The sequence below is a fragment of the Lygodium microphyllum genome, chromosome 11, assembly GCF_053477565.2.
Source record: "Lygodium microphyllum isolate KBCC chromosome 11, Lygodium_microphyllum_v1.1.10, whole genome shotgun sequence".
Lineage (NCBI taxonomy): Eukaryota > Viridiplantae > Streptophyta > Polypodiopsida > Schizaeales > Lygodiaceae > Lygodium > Lygodium microphyllum.
The window spans coordinates 113,651,504-113,664,669 of record NC_141145.1 but is presented as its reverse complement, the minus strand read 5'-3'; positions in this window follow the sequence as shown (position 1 = coordinate 113,664,669).

Sequence of the window (13,166 nt, the reverse complement as noted above, 5' to 3'; positions counted from 1 at the left end):
GCAGGCCAACTCTATAGGCTGGGGCAAGATGGATTGCTGCACAGATGCATATGCGAACATGAGATGCACGATGTGCTCTCAGAGGCACACAGCGGCATTGCTAGAGAGCACTTTAGCAGAGATACGACAGCACGAAAGGTATTGCAATCTCAACTGTGGTGGCCCACGCTTTTCTGCAATGCAGTGCGATTCGTCAAGTATTGTGACGAGTGCCAATGGATAAAAGTCCTGATTCGCAAGGATCAGATGGAGTTGACCCCAGTTATTGCATGACAACCCTTTGAAAAATGGGGAATTGACTTCATAGGACCCATCAGTCCTGCGGCACAGTATTCACAGGCCACGTACATCATTGTGGCCACGGGGACTACCTCACGAAATGGGTAGAGGCAAGAGCGACACGAAAAAACGACGCTACGATGACTGCCAAGTTCTTATGGGAGCAAGTGATCTCGCGATTCGGCTGCCCCATCGAACCGATCAGTGACCAAGGCACGCACTTCATCAACAAAGTGATAGTGCATCTCCTGTCCACCTTTCTCATCATCCATCGCAAATCCTCGCCATACTACCCTTAGGCAAACAGTCAAGCAGAATCCACGAATAAGATTCTTGTCAATGTCCTGACCAAGGTGGTCTCAGCCTCATGCAATGATTGGGACAACAAGTTGATGGCAGCTTTGTGGGCTTACCGCACAGCTTATAAAACGGCTGTCGGTCAAACCCCCTTCAGGCTGACCTATGGAACTGAAGCAGTTCTACCATTAGAATTCTTCATTCCTAGCCTGAGAATTGTTAGAAATCAAGCTCACCGTCAGTGTATCTTCATCTATGATCGACATCTATGACAGCTAGTGTGTACAACTGTCTACATGTGACTACATTAAATAAGTCGGGTTAGTAGTCAGTCAGTGACCTGACTAGAGTTAGTCAGTCTAGTCTACATTTACACTAGGTCACTTTATCTTGTAGTGTGTGTGTGCTTTTCAGTATAGTGTGTGGAAATGAAGGAATGAGCTTGAGAGCCTGAAGGCTCATGGATATGGAGTCTTTCCCTTTCTCTCTCTCTACTCTTTGAACATGGTATCAGAGCTTCATCCATGAGGCTGTGGGAGAATGGGCATGACAACTTGCAGTGCAAAGGAGATGGAAGTAAGGAATGAGGAAGAAGCTGGACACTTGCAAATGAAGCCATAGTCAAAGGGACCTCATTGTTTTCTTACTTTAGCTAGTTTCATTCTATCATGAAGAATCTGCTTCAAGAGGGTATTGTGTTTCACAATAATTTGCATCCTTTATTTTTGCTTGGCACTTTACATGAGTCGGGATGTATTTCGCACTACGATCTGTACCAACAAACTTGATGGGCTGAACTTGCAAGATGTAGAGAATGCTCTTTTGATTGAAGAAATTAATAGGAAAAACAATGATGCTTCTAGCAATTCACATGCTTTATCTGTTAGAGGTGGCATAGGTGGCAAGAAAGATAATGATCATGGAAAGGACTCTTAGAAGTCCCGGTCTAAGTCACGTGGATGCACCAAGTCCCATGGACGTAAGTTTGATCTTACATGCCATTATTGTGGGAAAGCGGGACACATATGGCAACAGTGCCATAAGATGTGCGATGACAAGCGCAAAGAAAAGGGAAAAGAAAAAGTGCAGGAGAAATCCAATGATCGCAGCATTATACCAGCAAAGTCCAACGTAAAGATTGAGGAGATAAATGTCATGTAGCCTAAGGAGTCCGTGGTGACTACATCTTAGCAGCCTCTTCATGTGATGCTTCTCAGCTGACTGAGGCTCAGTCTATTCATGCACAGTGTTGGCTCTTGGATTCGGGTGCATCTTTTCATGTGACCCCCTACTGCGAGTGATTTCATACCTATCATAGTATATCTAGTATTGTGCGCTTGGGTGATGATCGATCTCTTGCTATTGTTGGCATTGGTGATGCCACTCTATAGTTTCCCTCTTGTAGCACTTTTATTCTGCATAATGTACATCACATACCTGCACTGACTAAAAGCCTTATGTCTATTAGGCAACTTGATGATGTAGGTTATCATATATGCTTTGGTGATTCTGTATGGAAGATAACTCGTGCAGGCTTGTTCTTGCAAGAGGTGCTAAGTCTAGTAGCCTCTACCCCTTGGTTGTATCTAGTACTATTGACCATGTTTTGTTAGTGGATTCTATCCCACATGTATCTCTCTGGCATGCTCGTCTCGCGCATATGCCACTTAAGGGAATGAAAATGCTTAGTGCTTTGCAGTATCTTTTACCTTTTGACTGCTCGCATTTTGAGTCATGTGATCATTGTTTATATGGCAAGAAGATTAGGAATTTACATAAAAAGTTTGGTATTCCACGTATGGGTGAGCCTTTGTCTCTTGTGTATTCAGATGTATGTGGACCCATGCCCTGTCATTCATTAGGGGTGCACATTTATTGACGATTATTCATGTAAGTTTTGGGCTTATCCCATAAAGCACAAATCTGATGTCTTGGCTGTCTTTCAGTGTTGGCTTGCTTTAGTAGAGAATCAGTCTGGGCATAGGCTGAAATTCGGGGTATTAAGCGTCAATTGATTGCCCCTTACATCCCTCTCCAGAATGGTATGGCTGAGTGTATAAATAGGACTATCCAAGAGAGGGTTCGCAGTACGCTTAGCCAAGTAGGCTTACCATAGCATTTTTGGGCTAAGGCAGTCTCTTCTGCTGTGCATATCATTAACAAGTCACCTTGTAGTGGTATTGACTTCCAGGTTGCAGAGGAGGTATGGGCAGGAAAGCCTCCCTCATATGCTTATTTGCATGTCTTTGGATGCGAGGCCTTTTGCCATGTGCCCAAGGATAAACATAAAGCTGGATCCTAAAAGTATGAAATGCATCTTCCTTGGCTATGGAGATGTAGGTGAGATGGGATATCATCTTTGGGATTTGCAGGTGCGGAAAGTGATCCGTAGCCATGATGTTGTGTTCCATGAGGACAAAATGCATATGCTGAAAGGTGAGAAGGATCAAAGCTTTCTTGCAAGTGAGCTATGGCGGAGAGCAAGAGCAATAGGAGAGAGAGACACACATGGGAACTCCAAAAGTCACAATGTGTGACCGGGCCTTCCTTTATTCAAACTGTCACTAAAAGAATAAAGAATAGAGTGATGGTGATGGGCGCCCGCCACTTGCAGTGTGTAGTGGCCGGTACTCTTAGTGTAATAATACAAGGGCATTTACGCAAAGATTCCTTTACCCCCAATCTTGCCTTATACGCCAGCTTGGGGTTTCTAGGGGTACTTTTCAACTTGTACACCCATTTGCACGGCAAAGTCTTCTTGCCAACAGACAAGGAAACCAAATCCCAAGTCATATTCTTATGTAAGGAGTCTATCTTAGACTGCATAGCCCTCTCCCAGGAGTGATTGTCACCCCTACACATAGCCTCATCATAGGTGAGAGGCTTTCCTGCATTTGTAACCAAGACATAGTGCATGGAGGGCTCAAATCTATCAGGCAGATGCCTATCTCTAGTAGACCATCTCACGCAGGCTCTACTGCCTATCCAGTATCCTATCCAACACCCTGGCTATGTGTACAACTGTTGTTGCAGGCTATCCAAGTGGCTGTGTAGGAGCATGAGGCTCCTCCTGGAATATAACCCTATGTATCTCCACCACCTTCTCAGGCTACCTATGCATCTTGTCTTCATAGAAGACTACATCATGGCTGTGGATGACTTTCCGCGCTTGCGGATCCCAGAGGCGGTAACCATCTCGCCTGCATCTCCATGGCCAAGGAAAATGCATTTGATACTCTTAGGATCCAGTTTACTACACTTGTCCTTGGGCATATGGCAATATGCCTCACATCCAAAGACACGTAGATGTGCATAAGATGGAGGTTTCCCAGTCCATACCTCCTTTGCAACCTAGAAATCTAAACCACTGAAAGGTGATCTATTTATGATATGCACAGTTGTACTGACTACCTCATCCTAAAAGCTCTGTGGTAGGCCTGCATTGCTAAGCATACTACATACATGCTCCTGGATGGTTCGACTCATCCACTCAGCCAAACCATTCTAGGGTGGGGTATAGGGAGCGGTCAACTGATGCTTAATGCCCCTCTCGTCACATAGTTGCTCAAAAGCACGTGACACATATTCTCCCCCATTGTTAGTTCTAAGGCAGCCTATGCCTAGTCTGGTTCTCAACCAATGCAAGCCATCTCTGAAACACAACCAATGCATCTGACTTAAGCTTAATGGGATAAGCCTAGACTTTACACAAAAAATCGTCAATGAACATCACAAAATACTTTGCACAACCCATAGACTAACATGGCATGGGCCCACAAACATCCGAATGTACCAATGCCAAGGGCTCACTTATGCACGTCCTACCAAAACATGCATATTTGTAGTTTGTCTACCGTAAAGACAATGCTCACATGGATCAAAACATGCATAGTCAAGGGGGGGGAGTACTACAAACCAGAAAGAATTTTCATTCCCTTCAAGGACATATGGCCCAAACAGGCATACCAAAGAGATATATCTGGGATTGAGCCCACTAACAAAACATGATCAATAGAGGATCCATCAACTACAAGAGGATAGAGGCTACCAGCCTCGGCACCTCTAGCAGGCACAAGTCTACCATGGGTGATCTTCCAGGCAGAATCCCCGAAAGATACATGAAACCCAGCATCATCAAGCTGCTCTCCTGCAGACAAAAGACTGTGTGTAAGCGCAGGTACATGACGTACATCATGTAATAGAAAAGTACTGCCAGGAGAGAACTGTAGCTGTACATCCCCAATGCCAACAATAGCAAGTGACCTGTCATCACCCAAGCGAACTAAGCTAGAGACAGTGTGGTAGGAGTGGAACCACTCACGGCAAGGTGTAACATGAAATGAAGCACCAGAATCCAAAAGCCAGCACTCCGCATACATAGAGTGAACCTCGGTCAATGGTGTAGCATCACAAGAACTAGTTGCAAGTATGTACTCCCCATCGGAGTCATCAGTCTGCATGACATTTATCTCCTCTATTTTTACACTGGATTTCGCAGGTACCATGCTGCGATCAAATGAATTTTCCTGTACTTTGTCTTTCCCCTTATCTTTGTGCTTCTCATTGCGCAACTCATGACACTGTGGCCGTATATGACCCTTCTTGCCGCAATGATGACATGTCACATGAGCATTTCTCCCATGAGACTTGCTGCGCGACTTACCATGCGACTTAGACCTAGACTTCTGCGAGTCTCTGCCATGTCCATACCCATGGTCATTCTTACCATCTCTACCTCTAACAGTCAAAGCATACGACACATGAGAGGCATCCGAGTTCTTACGGTTGATCTCTTCTTGCAAAAGGGCACTCTCTACATTAGGCAAGTTCAAAAGAGTAGTAGGAGCACATAAGGCAGTGTTGAATACATCCCATGACTCACTCAGAGTCCCAAGCAAAAACAATGGAGTAACCTCATCATTAAAGGTAATGCCCTATAAACTCAAGTTCATGAGAATAGCATGGAACTACCTCAAATGAGCAGACATCGTCATATTCTCCTTCATGCGCATGTCCATAAGTTGCTTCAGCCAATACATATGACTTGCTGGACTTTTCTTGTCATAGAGATTCTTGATTTTATCCCAAAGCTGCCAAGCACTCTATGCTTTCTCAACCACATTGTAATGCACATGTTCAGTGAGAGACAAGATGAGGGTGGACTTGCATAACTCATCAAGCTCATCCCATTTGTCATCAGTCATAGTTTCAGGCTGCTCGGCATGCATCCTTAGTGGCTTTATCTGTGATTTCTACACCAATACATGCCAAACTTGGCTCTTCTAATAGGCATAATTCGTACCATCAAGCTTAGTGATGTTGAAGATAGCATTGTCAATGGAAGAAGATGCCATACTGCAGTCCAAAATGGTGCAGACAGTTCAAAATTGCTTGATGTTTTCTGCTATAAACAGTCAAAATATCACCAAAATCAAGGCAAAATGACCACGAACTAATAGCTGATGATGCTACCCACCAAGTACCATCAAAAGTACATAAAATCAAGATGATTCAACATGAAAATTTCACATTAGTCCATGCATAGCTGCTTACTGTAATAAATTAAAGCCAAGTACAATGAGAGCAAATTGTAAGCAAAATAAATGCACTAAGGCAACCACTGACTGTCACAACATAACCAGCATTAAGCGGGCATAAATCAGCATGTGATAGTCATAGGGACATCGCGTAAACACCTAAGCATGTCAAACGAAACCGTTAGTAAGCTGGCATACCCCCTGTGTAATAGGGCAAAGTATACACAACACTTGCAAGACCTGACACAAGGAGGTGTATGCTCAAGGGGAGTGCAAAGCCCAAATCAGCCCAAGTACATGTATGCAGACCATGGCATATCAACCATGCAACATCCAAGTGAAGAAGATCCCAGTCTCATAAGACTCAAAGCTTAATAGCATAAACCACCTGCTCAATGTCTGTCAAGCATCCAAAGATTCTCCCATTGGCACAAAAGCCATATGGATCAAGCCAAGAAGCTCAAGAAAGGCATATTATAGCACCAGTGATGAAAGATCCAAGACCAAGCATCAATAAGACATCATGAGCATATAGGCTCTGTAGCCTCCAATTATAGCATCCATAGACATCAACTGTATCCCAAATATAACTTTGGCAAGCCAAGAAATATCCAAGTAAGTTTCGAGAATCCAAATGCAAGCCAAGACAAGGCTCTAGTAGTAATAAGCTCCAAACAATGTAACTAGCATGTAGTAGTGGCATAGGCCAAGCATGTCAAGACCGATCAAACATAGGTAACATACATGCCATATGTACATCCAAGATGGTGCATCAAGTGCATTCCAAATCCGATCTCAAGCTCAAATGAAGATCTAGAACCAAAGACAAGCTCAATGTCATACCTCGAAGGTCAATACTTCATTGCATATCCCAAAGACATAGCCCGAAAGCAATAGGCATAACCAAAGGCATGTAAGATAGCTTCAGCCCACTCTATTACATCAAAGATTTATTATTAAAACTGATTATTTTCAGCAAGAAAGTCAGTCCAAAATGATGGCATAACATGTGTCTTGCATCCCCAAAACAATCGAGCATCAATAAGTACCAAATCGGTTAAGTAGAAGTGCCCAAACAAGCATAGCATTAGATGCCACCGTTACTTATGCATAACATGACTGCGGGACTGCTGTAAACAGTCCTGGGAATGTAGAGATCAGACCCAAATCTGATGCCAATGATCAAGGAGGCTTCAACACATGTTAGAGACCATAGCCAAGCATAAAGAAGCATGACATAGCCATCACTAAGGAGTAGGTGTGCTGTTGCGTTATGCTGTCCATGAATCATAAAAAAAAATGGCACAAATTTACTGATGTGTTTTGCTACTGTTGTACATCCACATGGCCTCAATGGCAATGATTTGAGGCTCCAGGGGGTGCCCAAGGGGGCACACAATAAGCCTCAAGTGCCCAAATGCAAGGGGAAGCAAGATACAAGCTCCAAGTGATTGAGCTATGGCTGCCTTGATTGACTGCAACCTGAGAACTGAATAAAAGCACTGAAAGAACACTTCAATACCTTTGTAGTAATGCCCTGAGGGTGTCTCAATAGGCCGGGAAGGTGCTCGGGAAGCGGGGGAGTGACAGGAGCTCAGGAAGGTCGGCTATGGCTCCCGGGAAGGAGACTCACTGGTATAGGCATTTGAATAGAAGCTGTGAATGCTACAAACCAAGCTCGGGAAGTCGGGAATTCAAGCTTTGATACTAGTTGAAAGATGAGAATGATCGAAGCTTGCTTGGAAGTGAGCTATGGCAGAGAGCAAGAGCAAGAGGAGAGAGAGAGAGAGACAAATGGGAACTCCAACAGTCACAATGTGTGTTCGGGCCTTCCTTTATTCAAATTGTCACTAAAAGAATAAAGAATAAAGTGACGGTGATGGGCGCTCGCCACCTACAGAGTATAGTGGCGGGTACTATCGGTGTAGTAATACACAGGCGGCTAAGCAAAGGCGCCTTTACCCCCAACATATGCAACCTGAGAAATTTGTTGAGATACGTAGGGTTATCTTTCAAGAGGAGCCCCCTTGCCTGGACAGCTAGCTAGGCAGCCTACACCACAGCTGATCCTCATGGTCAAGATGTTAGACAGGATATTGGACAGGCAGCATAGCCTGCATTGAGGCATTCTACTAGAGATAGACGACCTCTTGACCGCTATGAGCCCTCCATAAATTATGTCTTGGTTACAGATGCAGGAGAGCCTCTCACTTATGATGAGACTATGTGTAGAGGTGACAGTTAATCCTAAGAGAGGGCTATGCAGTTTGAGATTGACTCATTGCATAAGAATCGTACGTTGTCAAAGAGTTTACTGTCCATGATATAAATCATGGGATTCCTATAAACACATAAGAGTTTCACTGGAAGTTGTATGAGATATTTGCATACAAAATTCAGGCATTATTATCCAATATCTACCTTAGTTATACAAGTTCTTTTGTATTTAGCATATAATTTGTAGATATACCATATACATTTATGAAAATTAAGTCTATGGGAACCTATAACTTGGACATCTGGAAGTAATTGACAGTCTGCTGGATAAATCACATTAATTCAGGTACAAAAATATGGACAAAACCCAAAAATATTGCCAAAAACTGTCAAAAAGTCCACTAGGTCCACATGGGACCAAAAGTAACTGACTTAGGTGACCAACAAGTGACTTAGGCTGGTCAAAAAGTGACGAGGGTTAGAGCAGAGAGCAGCCCGCGTTTTTCGGTGCAAAATGCGGGCTGCACTGCCTGAGGAAGACTGGAGGAAAGCTGGAGCTGAGATGCATGAAGTGGAGCATGCAAACTGAAGATGAATAGGCCCAACTACTGAAGATGTAAACTTGGTGAGAGCTTCACTTCTCTGCCTCTTTGGTCTGACGAAAATGCATGCTGAAACTGTCTGTAAAAGAGGGGAAATCTGAGAGAAGAGTATTCAGCCTGCTCTTATGCACGACTTCTCTCATCTTCTCTACCTTATTCTTGGTCCAATGAAGCCTGACTTGTGCCCAAGTACTTGAGTGACTTTGGGGCAAACAAAAGGGGAGCATATTGAAGACTTATGGACTGTTATAGGCTGGAATAACCAGTCATAAACAGGGCAGCCCACTATTTTGATCTATTTTTATGAGCAAACATGGGTTTTTTATGGTTGTAATAGAGGAAAATGACCTCTTTTCTTCAGGACATTGTTCATAGATGATCAAGAGTGCTTCTTCTTGAGTTTATGCACTCATTTTGAATTTGTTTATGGGCTGGAATTTTCTGTTTTAAAACAGGGATGAAGCTAAAAATATTCTTTTCTCATTCATTTCATGTATCTTTGGTCCAAATCTTGGATGCATTTGTTTCTAACATCAATATACTTGACCCAAAGTATTGAAATCCATCTTTGTACATGAAATAAATGCCATTAGAGCTTGCATTTGACATTCATAAATGAATTGAAAATCTGAAAATATCCTTTATGAAATGATGTATGTATCCTGAAGCATTTGATGTATTCAAGTTAGTCTTAATCCTTCTGTTCATGTATGCTAAGTACAAAGTGAGAAGGCTTGAATTCCTCTTCCATACCTAAATTCTTTCTAAACCCCGAATCTTGTTAAAACCCAATCCATTTTTCCTTTTTGAATCTTGAATCCCAAACTCTTCTTCTGCACTAAAAGCCCCGGTGGTAGACCTTCAACTCTTAATGCAATGATAGTGGTGAACCCGACGTGAAGGTTCGCTACAGAAGAAGAAGTCCAATGGGATATTCATCAAGCTCGAGAGGAGATGCTTTGCAACAGTTGGTTCGTCTAATGCAAGAGAGCCAACAACAACAGCTGCAATTTTAGCAGCAGTTGCAATTGCAACAACAATAGAGACAAGAAGAGGAGCGGATTGATGCTGCTGCCATTAAGGCCTTAGAAGCAGTTGGGCATGAGCTCAAGCAATTTAATGGGAAAAATGTGTCCTCTTTTATCCATCTCTACACGGACAAGATGGTCTTCTTTGGAGTTCCTCAACATGCCTGGAGCCGTTACTTTGCCCGCCTGACTGTGCATGGTCTCCAGGACCGAATTCATGGTCTTTCCCAAAAAGATGCAGGATGGACTGTGTTCAAGAAGGCTCTTCGAGAAGAATTTTTCCTTGAAGTTTCTGGCCTTATGACAAAGAAAATCTTCACCGAATGGGTTGAAAGGCCCAGTAAGGGTCTAACTGCTACTGCTCTTCATCGAGAGTTTGAAAGCAAATTTGCCCAACTAGATCCTGATGACCAACAAGGTATGGAAAGTCAAAAGATTGAGTTATTTTTAAAAGCTGTAGATTCTTCTCTTCAGGAGAAATTAACTGACCGACTTGAAGACCCTGACTTTGAGTCGGGATTAAAGACTGCTTGGAGTGATGTCACTGAAGCAGTTAATATGATTGCTCGAAGAGAGCGATTGCGCCTAAGATGGGGATCAACCCCTGTAACAACTGATTCTATGAAGGAGCCTGTTCCAGCTTCTCGACCTCCTGTCTCTATGGTCGAGCAACCAAGAAATTTTGCTGTTTCTTCTCCAAAGAAGGATGTCATGGATGAGTTAATTAAAAGCATTTCCAATCAAAGGATGTGAAGTTCATGAGAAAAATGAAGAACTCAATGAACTTGGATGTCGAACGTTTGTTTTTGATCATATTAATGATTGTGCTCAGATCCTGTCTAAATTAGAAGAAGTTCATCTTACTCTTTCAGGAGCTAAATCTGTTTTTGGAGTTGAAGAAGTCCTTGTGGTCGGTCATATGTGTGGTCCATATGGCCGAAAGCCTTCTCCATCTAAAATAAATGCAATCAGCAAGATGCAAGAAGAATGTACAAATGTTTCAGAAGTGAGAAGATTTCTTGGTGCATGTGTCTTCTACCTTATTTGGATACCACATTTTGCTCATGTTGCTGAAAGTCTTTATCAGCTCCTAAGAAAGGGCCAAAGGTTTCTATGGACAAAAGAACACACTCAGGCTATTCGAAAACTCAAGAAAATGCTGACTTTGGCTCCCACCTTAAAGAAGGCCAACTACTCTAATGGACAGCCCATTATACTCACAGTGGATACAAGTCCTATTGGAATAGGATGGGTAGTTGGTCAAGACGACCTTGAAAGCAACAGATATGTGATCCGCTTTGGAGCAAAGGTTCTTAATGAACAACAAAGAAGATATGCTCAAATTAAAAGAGAGCTTTGGGGAGTAGTAATTGCATTAAAATGTGACAGGGAGTACTTCATGGGCGCACATGTTATAGTTGAGACAGATTGCCTTCCACTCTTGGGCATGATAGCCAACTGTTCCACTCCTGACATAGCCATGCTAAGATGGATAACCTATATTAAATCCTTAAATCCCGATTTGAAACATATTGCAGGTAAAGATAATCCAGTTGCTAACATGCTTTCACGTGCCAGATATACGGATGAAGAAGAAATGATGGATGAAGAAGAATCAGAGTTTATAAATGAAGATGTTAATGCAAGTACAACAAAAATTACAGCAAGAACAACACGTTCAGCTGATAATACAACTTTTACATCAGCAAGGATGGATGAATCAACTAAAGAAGGACAATGGACAGCTAGTAAACAGCATATACCATGCTTTGTTATGGTTTGTTCACACTTTAAAGAAGAATATTATGCAGATGATTGGCTAAAAATTGGCCAATTTTTGAGTACTATGACAAAGAAGGAAGAATGGACTCATGAAGAGTTCAAGAGGATTAAGAGAAAAGCCAATGGGTTTTTTCTTAAAGATGGCTACCTTTGGAGGCATGCAAAAAAGAAAGGAAGAGCGCCTGTTCGTGTCCTAGGTGACAAAAAGACACAAAGACACGTCATGCAAGAATTTCATGAAAGCCTATTGGCTGGTCATAGAGGCATATGGGGTACTTTTGCCAAAATAAAAGAAAAATTTTGGTGGCAAAACATGTATAAAGACATTGAGCATTTTGTTGAGTCTTGTCATGCTTGTCAAATGTATTCTATGGTAAAGCATAGAGATGGGCTTCAGCCTACCTATCCTTTATCTATTCACTATAGATGGGTTATTGATTTAGTAACCATGCCTACAGGAATTTGGAATATGAGATATCTAGTACTTGCTAGAGAAGATCTCACAAATCAAGTGGAAGGAAAGGCCTTGACAACAAAGTCCACTCATGCTGTTTGTAGATTTTTACTTGAAGAAGTATTTTGCAGGTATGGATGTGTTGCTAAAGTAACTGCTGATAGAGGAGAATTGGATGCTGATGAAGCTCGCCATTTCTTTGCTCAATTGGGAATTAAGCTATCTCTTACTTCAACCTACAATCCTAAAAACAATGGTAAGAGTGAAAGAGGTCATCAACCAATTCTTAAAGCTTTAGCAAAATCATGCAAAAGAAAGTTGAGGGAATGGCCTAGAATGTTACCATTCGCATTATGGGCTGATAGAACAACCCATAGTGCAGTGACATGATATATGCCAGCTGAACTCATGTATGGACAGCCACCTATTATGCCTATTGAGGAATCCATTGTCACATGGAGTATCTTGCCTTGGGATGAAGGCATGAACAGGGAAGAATTGATGTCTTTACGCATAAGGCAACTTGAAAGAAGACCAGAGGATGTTAAAATAGCCATTAAAAGGCTAAAAACAGCAAGATTAAAGAATAAGAAGAGGTTTGATAAGCACCATCGACTTCATCCAAGAGCTATTCAAGAGAATGACTGGGTTCTTGTTTATGATAGCAGCCTGGATAATCAATATAGTGCTCATAGGAAGTTAGCCAAGCGATGGTTTGGACCATATGTTGTAAAAGTAGTACATAATAATGCTACTTACTCTTTGGCTGAAATGGATGGGACTATGATCAAAATTCCAATAGCAGGGAAACGAATCAAACTCTTCAAACGAAGAGAATCTTCAAGTTATAAACTTGATGACTTAGAAATGAGTCCTCTACTTAAAGACATACAGGAAGGAAAAGACTTAGAGAATGAAGATGAAGAAGAAGACCCTCCTTGACCTGTAATCTTATGAAATGGCACATGCC